General features: G+C 42.3%; 1 protein-coding gene and 1 long non-coding RNA gene across 7 annotated transcripts in view; one reads left to right on the top strand and one right to left on the bottom strand.

Annotated features, from left to right (window-relative positions):
• COL11A1 (collagen type XI alpha 1 chain) overlaps positions 1-14,237 on the top strand; it is a 782,075-nt gene that overhangs the window by 55,467 nt on the left and 712,371 nt on the right. The window lies entirely within an intron of this gene.
• The window catches only part of LOC137522567 (uncharacterized), a 57,869-nt gene that overhangs the window by 36,230 nt on the left and 7,402 nt on the right, over positions 1-14,237 (bottom strand). The window contains exon 2 of the long non-coding RNA XR_011022336.1: positions 11,876-11,934. This is a non-coding gene — a long non-coding RNA (uncharacterized lncRNA). The remainder of the gene's footprint in view (positions 1-11,875; positions 11,935-14,237) is intronic.

Below are 14,237 nucleotides of genomic sequence, written 5' to 3'. Positions count from 1 at the left end.
TTCCCATCAACTCTGACCAGCTTCCCTGTCCCTGCTGAAGAGATGCACCCCCCGAGCATGATGCTGCCACCACCATATTTGACAGTGGGGATGGTGTGTTCAGAGTGATGTGCAGTGTTAGTTTTCTGCCACACATAGCGTTTTGCATTTTGGCCAAAAAGTTCCATTTTGGTCTCATCTGACCAGAGCACCTTCTTCCACATGGTTGCTGTGTCCCCCACATGGCTTGTGGCAAACTGCAAACGGGACTTCTTATGCTTTCTGCTAACAATGCCTTTCTTCTTGCCACTATTCCATAAAGGCCAACTTTGTACAGTCCATGACTAATAGTTGTCCTATGGACAGAGTCTCCCACCTGAGCTGTAGATCTCTGCAGCTCGTCCAGAGTCACCATGGGCCTCTTGACTGCATTTCTGATCAGCGCTCTCCTTGTTCGGCCTGTGAGTTTAGGTGGATGGCCTTGTCTTGGTAGGTGTACGGTTGTGCCATACGCCTTCCATTTCTGAATGATCGCTTGAACAGTGCTCCGTGGGATGTACAAGGCTTTGGAAATCTTTTTGTAGCCTAAGCCTGCTTTGAATTTCTCAATAACCTTATTCCTGACCTGTCTGGTGTGTTCTTTGAACTTCAAGGTGTTTTTGCTTCCAATATTCTCTTAGACAACCTCTGAGGCCCTCACAGAGCAGCTGTATTTGTACTGACATTAGATTACACACAGGTGCACTCTATTTAGTCATTAGCACTCATCAGGCAATGTCTATAGGCAACTGACTGCACTCAGATCACAGGGGGCTGAATAATAATGCACACACCACTTTGCAGTTATTTATTTGTAAAAAAATGTTTGGAATCATGTATGATTTTCGATCCACTTCTCATGTGTACACCACTTTGTATTGGTCTTTCATGTGGAATTCCAATAAAATTGATTCATGTTTGTGGCAGTAATATGAGAAAATGTGGAAAACTTCAAGGGGGCCGAATACTTTTGCAACCCACTGTACATACTCAGGGCTTCACCCAGCCCCCTCTGGCCTGATTGCTCCCTTGTCGTCCTCAGTTGCAGACTGGTTCTTCCGCAACTGATCCTGGTAAGTCATCCAGTCGGTGCAGGCGCAGTCTGGCTGTGTGCGCTCCTATGTGGTGCTCCCGTCGCTGGAGCGGTCTGCACCTGCTCTGTAGTACTGCGCATGCACAGAACGCTCCAGGCAACAGGAGCGCGTGTGGTCGCGCCAGCATGCGTAGTTGGCCCTACACCATACAACTTTCCGGGGCCAATTGGTAAAGAACAAGGAGGCAGAGGAGGATGACAAGGGAGCGATCAGGCAGGAGGAAGCCCCAGGTACATATATTTTCTTTTTAAGGCCATCTCAGGTTCTCTTTAATGGGCTTGATTTATAAAGACGAGTGCACAGAAAATTGTCAAATCCAAAACGGTTTCCAAAGCAACTAACCACAGCCATTATTGAATGTATTAGTTGAAACCTGAATGGTTTCCTTCAGCAACTGTTTAAGCCTTTCCCAGGCAGCATTATGAGTGCACAGTCAAGCAGCCAAAATAAGTGCATATTTTAACTGCTCACTGACCACCTCGCTACTGTCAGTGCTAAAGAATGCTCTGAGCCATACGGTATGTCTCAGTTTCTCAACACTGTGGTAAGCCATGGTTGAAGAACTGCTGCATGCAATCTTCAGCTTTAGCCTGGGTGCAGCCGCCATACTGTACAAAGTAGTGATTTTTACAGCTTAAGGAAGCAGACAACATAAAACAAGCAGCTGTACATCAAAGTTACAGAAATGGCAAAACACTACTCCTTCTCATCAGAGGATGGAAGAATGTGTAACACACACAATTCTCTGGCATTCTGCCCTACTGAGTCAGCAAACAGGAGGTAATTTTATATGAGACCAAGATAAGTAAGTGTTCTGTAGACAGAGTTAAAGGTATGCAACTCTCAAAGCTCCATGACATTTACCGGTACCTTGATGAGAATTCACATTTGGACGCTGCTGCCACATCTCCCAGACACCCAGCTGACGAGTTAAAAACCTTATTGCCATTAGCATGTTAGAAGCATAACACAATCTGTCATTTTTATGCAAATACTCTTGAGATTGTACAAACACAGCCACAATCAATTAGCTTCTAGTAAAGGGACCATTGTATGCTGTTTTAGCCAGACACCGCAGGGTTGATTTTTTTGAGTTCCTGCGGGGCATCCTGCAGCACCTGCTAAGAACTTCAAAGTGTTGAGTTGTTCCGGTGCTTAATCCAATATACAGATATCTCTTTTTACTTTATTGTTTCCCATGCTTTAAATATTATGACTTATTATGTTCTGAATATTGATCATGTTTATATTAAATTCCTTTGCTTTTGTTCACTCTGTTAGCAGTCAGGAACATACTGGTACACGGCTTGGAATACTACTTTGATCTTAATACTTGAAAAATTTATAAAATATGAATTTGGTATGGCATAAAATGGAGCTCTCATGTATGAAATTCATCTAGTCTCCAAACAGGCCTATGTGAACAATTACTTCCTGGTTTTACTGTGTTATTAGAAGTAGGGAATTCAACTGGCTATTAATTGAGAGTATATTTAAAAGAATCAACAGGTAAAATGTCCAGTTTTGTACACATAAGCAAACCATGTGGAGTGGAGGCATACTCACTGATAGATCTCCCCAGATAACTATGCCTCATTACTCTTGGTGTATGCGCTCACTACGTGCTTCCAGCACTAGCTGGCTAGTGTTCGTTGATGCGGGCAGAACCTCCTCACAAATCAGTGTTCTCCTTTACATCCAGACCCTGCTACAAAGTCCTCCTGGGGACACCCCACAGCACAGTGTCCTGTGCTTCCTCAGAGCCATGCCTCTGTTATGGCTGCTCAAGGCCCAGTGTGTGTTAAATATCCTCACCGGATCAGCAACTGCTTCACTCCACCAAGTAACCTGCATATTGCAGTAGAGGGGATCCAGGCTAGAATTTATAAATATACTGTAGATAGAGTCCTGGCCAATATATGATTTGATCAACACCACTTGGGGAGTTGCTAGGATCCTGGGAAATTCTGGGTCCCCAGGTCAAATCCCAGCTGGGTCATTATCTGCACACACAATTGCATGGGTTTCCTCTGGTTTCCTCTAACAACCCCAAAACATACAGAGAAGTTCATTGGCTTCCTCCTAAAAAAGAAATGGCCCAAGACTATGATGAACACATGACTATAGTAGAGATTAGATTGTGAGCCCCCTCTGAGTGATATTTAGTGACAAGACTAAATGTGCTGTAAAGTGCAAAACTATGTAAAAACTAAATTATAGCAAGTGTTAAGTGGACATTGTCATGACAGGTTGTAGGCTGACCCAAATGTACATGAACCAGCTGTGTAACTCGAAGTCAGTGGGCCCAATTAGCAAATCTTTCAGATGAAGCCTAAGGCCACATACACACATCTGACCATAGTCTTTTGAAAATGAAAGATCATAGACCAATTGTACCCCCTTCCATGTAGTATGAGAGCCATACCTTCACAGTCTTTTCTATGGAGCTGAACTCCCCATCAGAAAAAAATCTTTGCAAGATGCTGCATACACAGATGCTGTACAGACACAAAAGATCAGTATCTGCAAAAGATCTGTTCCTGCCAAAGATCCGTTCCTGCAAATTGCATTCATAGTCTATGAGATTTGCAGATCATCATACACACCTTGTTTAACTGACATTCATCTGCAGATCAGACAATCATCTGCAGATCTGAAAATCCATCCTGGTGGATCTGATCTGCAGATGAATGTCTGTTAAACAAGGTGTGTATGATGATCTGCAGATATCATAGACTATGAATGCATTTTGCAGGAACGGATCTTTTGCAGGAACAGATCTTTTGCAGATACTGATCTTTTGTGTCTGTACAGCATCTTTGTGTGCAGCATCTTGCAAAGATTTTTTTCTGATGGGGAGTTCAGCTCCATAGAATAGACAGTGTAGGTATGGCTCTCATACTACATGGAAGGGGGTAAAATTGGTCTGTGATCTTTCATTTTCAAAAGACTATAGTCTGATGTGTGTATGAGCCTTAACTCTCCTTTAATAAAAAAATAATTACCATACCATATGAGAAATAACAAAGTAGACGTCTTCCACAACCACCACAAACTAGATTATAATTAAGCTGTTATAACCCCCATATAACAATAAGGCAGCATGTTCCTCCCAAGACACCATTTCACCAGTGTGTGCACCAAACTTCATAATTAGCAGTGTGCCCTCAAACAAAAAAAGAAGAAAGAAAGAAAAAAAGGTAGGTTTTCCACCAATCATCATAATTAGGCAGCATTTTAAACCACAAATATAATTAGAGAATGTATTGCACAAGCAAGTAATTGTGCAGAGCTCCCTCATCCATGCTGCTTTCCCCCATTTTCCCCATTATCTAGCACGCTCCTTCAAACAACATAATTAAACAATATTTCCCTAACTCAAAGGACAACTGAAGCCCGAGTTATATGGAGGCTGCCATATTTATTTCCTTTTAAGCAATAACAGTTGCCTGGCAGTCCTGCTGTTCCTCTGCCTCTAATATTTTTAGACCTTTAACAAGAATGCACCAGATCAGGTGTTTCTCACTTTATTGTCAGACAAGATTAGCTGCATGCTTGTTTCTGGTGTGATTCAGACTCTACTGTAGCCACATAGACCAGCAGGGCTGCCAGGCAACTGGTATTATTTAAAAGGAAATACAAATGGCAGCCTCCATATTCTTCTCACTTCAGTTGTCCTTTAAAGAGGAACTGTAGGGAAAATAACATACCGGTAATTAGTAAAATTGCTTATTGTCTACAGTATTAATTTATAGATAATTTTAGCCAGTGTTTGCCCACTGTAATTTCTTTCCTCTCCCTGATTTACATTCTGAAATGTATCACTGGTGGTAACATCTTTAGTTCTGCCAGGTGATCTGTACAGATTGTTCGTTACTTAGAGTCTATGCAGAAAGGGAGATATTGCTTGGCAGTTGGAAAAAGCCGTTATTTCCGCAAAACATCATTTCACAAAGCTGGACAATGTTCCCTAAACATAATTAGTCAGTCTTCCCATTAGTCATTATATGTGCATTTATTCTACTTCCACGGACTGGGATAAAATATGGAATAAAATTCTCCATGCTTCATATTGGAACATGGCGAGATAGCTGAAAGGTTAATATTTTAGCTGTACTGTGATCTTGCCTGTGTATGTAGCTCTGGCCTCAATTGAAGGCAGTGTGTGATGTGAAAGGCTGTTTTCCTGCATTTTCAGTTTTTCAAACAAGATCCAGGTGGTAAGGTGATACCACGTAAAGTTTATTGTAAAAAAAAAAAAAAAAAGGTCATAATAAACTGTTTTGTGTTATGTTTCTGTTAATAGCCGCATTCAAACTCCTTTACAGTAGTAATAACCATTCACAGTGTGCGTGGAAGTGTCATCGAGGGAAAGCTATACCTGCTGCCTCATCACAAAAGTAAATGTCTGAGGTTTGTAAAACAGCATCTAGAGAAGTTGCAGTCCTTTTAGAAACATGTAACATCAAGTAAACATTGAACTCTGGCCACAGTCTCCATGGTTATGTTTGGAGACAATTTAACCATTTCCGGACCGCAGTGATAGAGATCTACGCCCTGTTTTGATGGGCTCCTGGCTGGCAAGGCGTAGATCTCTATCACCGGCGCCGCCGCTCCCCGCCGCGATCGCGCGCACCGAACCGGCTGCACTTAGCTGTCTTATGACAGCTAAGGCTTCCGGGTATCGGCAGGAGCCGTCACTGATTGGCTCCCTGCCGTGTGATCGCTGTGAGCCAATCACAGCGATCACCCTCCGAAAGGCAACATAGTTGCCGTTCCGCCTCCCTCTCCGCCTCCCTCTCCCTGTCACTGTGGATCTTGTGTGACAGGGAGAGACGCACAGCCTGCAGCCGTGACAGGCTGTGCGATTTTAGTCTAAAAATAAACTTTTTTTCCAGCTCTCCCCCCCCCATGTATCCCTTGATCCCCTCCCAACCACCTATATATAGATCTATATATATATAGATCTATATATATATATATATATAGATCTATATATATATATATATATATATAGATATATATATATATAGATCTATATATATATATATATATAGATCTATATATATATATATATATAGATCTATATATATATATATATATATATATATATATAGATCTATATATATATAGATCTATATATATATATATATATAGATCTATATATATATATATATCTATATATATAGATCTATATATATATATATATATATATATAGATCTATATATATATATATAGATCTATATATATATATATATATATATATATATATATATGTCTATATATATATATATATATATATATATATATATATATATATATATATATTACTGGATTGTGATTTTAACCACTTGCCGGCCGCCCCTACCTAGGGGCGGCGGCAAAGTGGAGCCCGCAGCGACCGCGCAATACGCCGATCGGCGGCGGCTCGTTGAGGACTAGCTGGCCGGGGATCGCACGCTGGATGTGCCCACCCGCGACGTCAACCCGCCAGCCAATTAGCAGCGGCGGCGGGTTGTTAACCCCCGATCTTCCGCATGTAAAGCGGATAATACGCTTTGTAATGTATACAAAGCGTATTATACAGGCTGCCTCCTGCCCTGGTGGTCCCAGTGATTGAGGGACCACCAGGGCAGGTTGCAGCCCTCCTAGTAAGTACCCAAGCACACTGATCCTGCCCCCTGATCGCCCACTGCACCCATCAGACCCCCCCTGCCCACCCCTGGGACACCTGTTTGCACCCAATCACCCCCCTAATCACCCATTAATCACTCCCTGTCACTATCTCAACGCTATTTTTTAGATTAGGTCCTAAACTGCCCCCTGGGGGCTCCTGAACACACCCCCCCCACACCCTTAGATCCTCCCTAGACCCTCCCCCCTGTGTACTGTATACATCTATTCTTCCCTATAATCACCCACTGATCACCTGTCAATCACCCATCAATCACCCCCTGTCACCACCTGTCACTGCCACCCATCAGATCAGACCCTAACCTGCCTTTTGTGGGCACCTGATCACCCACCCACACCCTCAGATTGCGTGCAGACCCACCCTCAGATCACCTCTGAAAGTGCATTGTTTACATCTGTTCTCCCCTCTAATCATCCACTGATTACCCATCAATCACCCCGTCACCACCTGTCACTGCTACCCATCAGATCAGACACTAATCTGCCCCTTGCGGGCACCCAATCACCTGCCCACACCCTAAATTAGCCCCCCAGACCCCCTCTGATCAACTCGCCAGTGCATTGCTTGCATATATTCTCCTCTGTAATCACCTACTGATCACCTATCAACCACCCCGTCACCCCCTGTCACCACCTGTCACTGCTACCCATCAGATCAGGCCCTAATATGCCCCCTGCGGGCTTCTGATCACCCGGCCAAACCCTCACCCGCCCCACCGCAGTGACAGAAAATTTTTTTCTGATCACTGCTGGTACGACTTAATTGCCATGTCCAGGTCATGATTTGAGAACATTCCTGCACTTCAGTGCCAATACAACCTGTCATCTAAGAAGCCACCCTGCTTATGACCGGTTCCACAAAATTCGGCCCCTCATAGACCACCTGTCATCAAAATTTGCAGATGCTTATACCCCTGAACAGTCATTTTGAGGCATTTGGTTTCCAGACTACTCCTCGTGGTTTTGGGCCCCTAAAATGCCAGGGCAGTATAGGAACCCCACAAGTGACCCCATTTTAGAAAGAAGACACCCCAAGGTATTCCGTTAGGTGTATGACGAGTTCATAGAAGATTTTATTTTTTGTCAAAAGTTAGCGGAAATTGATTTGTATTGGTTTTTTTCACAAAGTGTCATTTTCCACTAACTTGTGACAAAAAATAAAATCTTCTATGAACTCACCATACACCTAACGGAATACCTTGGGGTGTCTTCTTTCTAAAATGGGGTCACTTGTGGGGTTTCTATACTGCCCTGGCATTTTAGGGGCCCTAAACCGTGAGGAGTAGTCTAGAAACCAAATGCCTCAAAATTACCTGTGAATAGGACGTTGGGCCCCATAGCGCACCTAGGCTGCAAAAAAGTGTCACACATGTGATATCGCCGTACTCAGGAGAAGTAGTATAATGTGTTTTGGGGTGTATTTTTACACATACCCATGCTGGGTGGGAGAAATCTCTCTGTAAAGGGACAATTGTGTGTAAAAAAAATCAAAACATTTTAATTTACAGAGATATTTCTCCCACCCAGCATGGGTATGTGTAAAAATACACCCCAAAACACATTATACTACTTCTCCTGAGTACGGCGATACCACATGTGTGACACTTTTTTGCAACCTAGGTGCGCTAAGAAGGCCCAACGTCCTATGAGTACCTTTAGAATTTCACAGGTCATTTTGAGGCATTTGGTTTCTAGACTACTCCTCACGGTTTAGGGCCCCTAAAATGCCAGGGCATTATAGGAACCCCACAAGTGACCCCATTTTAGAAAAAAGACACCCCAAGGTATTCAATTAGGTGTATGGGGAATTCATAGAAGATTTTATTTTTTGTCACAAGTTAGTGGAAAATGACACTTTGTGAAAAAAACAATAAAAATCAATTTCCGCTAACTTGTGAAAAAAAAATGAAATCTTCTATGAACTCCCCATACTACTAACGGAATACCTTGGGGTGTCTTCTTTCTAAAATGGGGTCACTTGTAGGGTTCCTATACTGTCCTGGCATTTTAGGGGCCCTAAACCGTGAGGAGTAGTCTAGAAAATAAATGCCTCAAAATGACCTGTGAAATCCTAAAGGTACTCATAGGACTTTGGGCCCCTTAGCGCAGTTAGGGTGCAAAAAAGTGTCACACATGTGGTATCGCCGTACTCAGGAGAAGTAGTATAATGTGTTTTGGGGTGTATTTTTACACATACCCATGCTGGGTGGGAGAAATATCTCTGTAAATGGACAATTGTGTGTAAAAAAATCAAAAGAAATCTCATTTACAGAGATATTTCTCCCACCCATCATGGGTATGTGTAAAAATACACCCCAAAACACATTATACTATTTCTCCTGAGTAAGGCGATACCACATGTGTGACATTTCTTTTGCAGCCTAGGTGCGCTAAGGGGCCCAAAGTCCTATGAGCACCTTTAGGCTTTACAGGGGTGCTTACAATTTAGCACCCCCCAAAATGCCAGGACAATAAACACACCCCACAAATGACCCCATTTTGGAAACTAGACACTTCAAGGTATTCAGAGAGGGGCATGGTGAGTCCGTGGCAGATTTCATTTTTTTTGTCACCAGATAGCAGAAATGGAAACTTTTTTTTATTTATTTTTTTTGTCACAAAGTGTCATTTTCCGCTAACTTGTGACAAAAGATAAAATCTTCTATGAACTCACCATGCCTCTTAGTGAATACTTTGGGGTGTCTTCTTTCCAAAATGGGGTCATTTGGGGGGTATTTATACTATCCTGGAATTCTAGCACCTCATGAAACCTGACAGGTGCTCAGAAATGAGAGAGATGCTTCAAAATGGGAAAATTCAATTTTTGCACCATAGTTTGTAAACGCTATAACTTTTACCCAAACCAATAAATATACACTGAATGGGTTTTTTTTAATCAAAAACATGTTTGTCCACATTTTTCGCGCTGCATGTATACAGAAATTTTACTTTATTTGAAAAATGTCAGCACAGAAAGTTAAAAAAATCATTTTTTTGCCAAAATTCATGTCTTTTTTGATGAATAGAATAAAAAGTAAAAATCGCAGCACCAATCAAATAGCACCAAAAGAAAGCTGTATTAGTGACAAGAAAAGGAGGTAAAATTCATTTAGATGGTAGCTTGTATGACTGAGCAATAAACCATTTAAGCTGCAGTGGTCTGAATGGAAAAAAGGCTCTGGTCCTTAAGGGTGAAAAGACTGCGGTCCTTAAGTGGTTAAAGAAAACCCGAGTCGAAAATTCTGGCTCAGAAACACATACTTACCTAAGGAGAGAGACACTATCCTCTGCTGATTGGGGCTGCTCTCCTTTTCTGGCACATATTTTGAAATGGATACTTGCGTATTTTGCATAGGGCTCTTTCACATCTGCGCAAACTTTGAGCGTCTTGATCCAACGGTAAAGTTTGCGTTAACCAAGGTAAATTGAAAGTCCATAGACTTTCATTTAACCTTTCACACCCGACGCTGCGTTTCGGTACGTTGCGGTTCCGACGCACCCAGGCGCAGTTTTTTGTCCAATGCACCCGGGAGCCGGCGTTTTTGTCGGGATCAATTAATAGCTACCGCCGCTGATCGCGTCGCACCGAAGCTACCCGACGACACGCCGCAGGCTATCAACGCGTGCAGGAGAACGGCTCCTGCACGCGTTGTCTGATGTGAAAGAGCCCAAAGTGACTGGAAGGTGTAATGTTTAAAGTATAACTGAGGTGATGAAAAAAATTATACATACCTGGGGCTTCCTCCAGCCCCCTTCAGGCTGATCGTCCTCTCACCGACCTCTCAGGCCGCATGGATCCTCTGTAAGGTGGCCCGTATAAATCAACCCATTGGGTCCAGTTGCCACAGGCGCAGTCCGAACATGTGCGCTCCCCTTTTGCACTCCCATGGTCGAGAGTGTTCTGCGCTGGGTCACAAATCCACAGTCACCTCCCCTGACTGGAGATGCTTCCCGGGTCAGGGCTTAGCTTTCAATTGGAGGAAGCTTACAGGAGCGGGGACAGAGGCGGGAGCCATGCAGTGGAAGGGGGGGGGGGGGCGCAGGGTGATTGACACATGCCAGGTGAACAGCAGGCTAGCGACAAGCAGATTCTCGCTAGCCTGGCGCTATTTTCAGGGGAGACAGCAGAGCCCAGTGGGGACTGGTGGCAGCACCAGAAGGACACAAAGACATGTAATTGTGCAGAGAACATGCCTCTGTGTCCTATTAAGATTTAGCAAATCCGCTTTGTGTTCTCCTTAAGTTAACTGATTAACTTGCATTATGTATGCATCACTTCCGCTGCTTGTGTAACCAGTAAGTGTTGCATATCTATTATTATTATTATTATTTATTGTATTTATAAGGTGCGAACATATTACGCAGCGCTGCACAATAGATAAATGGGTTAACATACAGGTAGAACATACGGAAAGCGATATCTGAAGCGATCTTTACAGTTAGTGTAACTTGCTACATTAATTGCTGTAAACCTTACATGCACTGTCTGCACACATTGGGCTTGATTCACAAAGCGGTGCTAACCTACTTAGCACGTCTAAAGTCTTTAGACGTGCTAACCAGGGTGCTAAGTAGGTTAGCACCGGATTTCTCAATCAGATCGCGCACTAACTTTTCGTGCGCAAAGTCTTATGTGCTCTAAGTCCCATAGGCTTTAATGGGCACTTCGCGCGGAGCGCTCTGTGCAGTGTGCGCGTAAAGTTTTACGCGCGAAAACTCGTTTAGATGTGCTAAGGGGGTTTTCACAGGCGTGCTAACAGTTAGCACTGCTTTGTGAATCAAGCCCATTGAATTTATTAAACTTTTGGCGAATATACCCTAGTATGACAACTTTCTGGCCTTTGCATAGATATGCAAGGCAAGTATGTGACACCAGGAGGGGGTGTTGTTGCACTGCCACAACCCATAAATGCAAGGACTTTATGGGACCCACTACATTGATTTTGCTGGCCAGCTCAGTAAGTAGTAAATCTAAACAGTAGCCTCACCCTTAGATTTCTTTTTTTCAGGATAGTTCAAGTCTGCTTAAACTCAATTTCAGCATTTCAAACTTGCTACTATTACTTACCCTCACTTTACTCTTTACTTGCAAAGGTTAAATTCAAATCCAGTATTGCAATCCAGATCCTGTGGAGAAATCAAAGCTGTTTTGTGTGTATTGGCAGCAGTAGCATCAAAGTCACATGTTATTTCTGGCTTGGAATGGTTGAAAGTGAAGAATATTTAATGAGTTTTTCTCTGTCATAAGAACGTTACAGAGCGATCTATAACCATATAAAATGACAAGCCTGCACTTCAGCCGCTGCTTAATATTTTGGCATGCAATAAAGGATAAAAGTGGATGAGGATAATAGCAATGATATTGTCACTTTGCCATCATGTATGACTAGTGATGTTAGAATGACAAAATGGAAGGATACTCAAAGATCCGAATCGTTCATGATCTGGACAACACTACAGTGCAGTGAATATTAATAAACCATGTGGCTAGGAACAATAGCGGATTCTCCCCTTACTGAGCATGTGCAAACAGTCTAACGCAGCTAAAACCACCTATAACGCACAGCATGCTGCACTTTCATTGAACGTGCACCGTTACACTGTAACTCAACGTGGGCACTGTGAACAGCCCATTGATTTTTCATTACTGTGAGTTGGGCTGCGTTACAGGCTGCTCTAACGTGCGCCTGTAACGTCCCACTGTGAAAGCAGCCTTAATGTTGTGTCAATAAACAAAATACATATGGCCTGCAAATTTTCTGTGTCAGCTGTTTGTTTTTGGAGGCACAGTTTAAATGAAAAATTATTTGTAGTGATTTTTTTGACAGGAAGCAAAGTTTGTCTCAGGCACTGAAGGTGATTTGCTAAAGAAGCTGTCTATAGACTGGTGCACCTATGTTCAAAACAACTATGCAACCCTATGCAAGGACTTTAGCGAAAAGGGTAAACAAATAAATCAGTACATGGCAAAGTGAGAAGTTAAAAAATAGAAGGGAGATCAAGAAATTATTGATATTTGCCATGTAATTAGTTTATATTGCTTGATCCACAATCAGCCTGCATGTACTACTGGCAGACATTAAAAAAAACACAGCACCAAATGTTGTTATCCATAACCACACCCCCTAACAATTTAAAAAAAGAAGAAGAAAAATTCAGATAAAAATATGTACATCCTATCTTATATAATAATCTTCATAGTGGCTTAATGGAAGGCGGCAAGGGAGGCCACGGTACTTTATAATTGGTGCTAGTGAACTATCTCAGGTTCACTTTAACGGCCAGGAGAGGTTAATGGCTGCAATACTTTATGCAGTGCACTCATTAACCTCTCCTGGCCCCCGAGTGCAGCCATTAACTTTGCTGGATAGACTTATCCTTCTGTCAATAAAAAATTCCATATATACATATATATATATATATATATATATATATATATATATATATATATATATATATATATATATACATACAGTTGGGTTTTATGGAATTTAGTGTATGTTACAAGGACTTTTTAAAAAACCAAATGCAAGTAACATGGCATCAATTGTTTTTGTAATACAGTATTAATTTTTTTTTTTGTGATTTCTTCATTGACACAATTATTCAACCCCTTAAAGACTACCACTCTTAAGAAAAGAGATTCATTCAAGGGTTTTCGATCAGGTATTAAAAACACCTGTGGATGTTAACGAGCAGCAATCAAGCATAATAAACACCAATTAGGCAGATTTAAAATGACTGTGATACTCAGCTGCTTCTAGACATTTACTGGTGTGTTTACAAACATGGTGAAGTCAAGTGAATGGTCCAGGAAGACAAGAGATTATTTCTCTTCACAGGAAGGGCAATGGCTATAAGAAGATTGCAAAGATGTTAAACATACCAAGAGATACCATAGGAAGCATCATTTGCAAATTCAAGGCAAAGGGCACTGTTGAAACGCTACCTGGTCGTGCCAGAAAGAAGATGCTGACTTCTACTGCTGTGTGCTACCTGAAGTGAAAAGTGGAGAAAAGTCCCCATGTGACTGCTGAGGAACTGAAAAAAGATTTGTCAGATGCGGGTACTGAAGTTTCAGCTCAGACAATAAGGCGCACACTGCGTAATGAAGGCCTCCATGCCAGAACTCCCAGGCGCACGCCCTTGCTGTCTCCAAAGAATAAGAAGAGTCGACTGCAGTATGCCAAAAGACATGTGGACAAACCACAAATGTTTTGGGATAGTGTTCTATGGACTGATGAAACAAAATTAGAACTGTTTGGGCCCATGGGTCAACCCTATGTTTGGAGGAGGAAGAACAAGGCCTATGAAGAAAAGAACACCTTGCCTACTGTGAAGCATGGCGGGGGGGGGGGGGTGTCAATCATGCTTTGGGGCTGTTTTGCTTCTGCAGGTACAGGGAAGCTTCAGCATTTGCAAGGTACCAT

Source organism: Hyperolius riggenbachi, chromosome 6 (assembly GCF_040937935.1).
Source record: "Hyperolius riggenbachi isolate aHypRig1 chromosome 6, aHypRig1.pri, whole genome shotgun sequence".
Taxonomy (NCBI): Eukaryota; Metazoa; Chordata; class Amphibia; order Anura; family Hyperoliidae; genus Hyperolius; species Hyperolius riggenbachi.
This window is presented reverse-complemented; position numbering and strand designations above follow the sequence as displayed.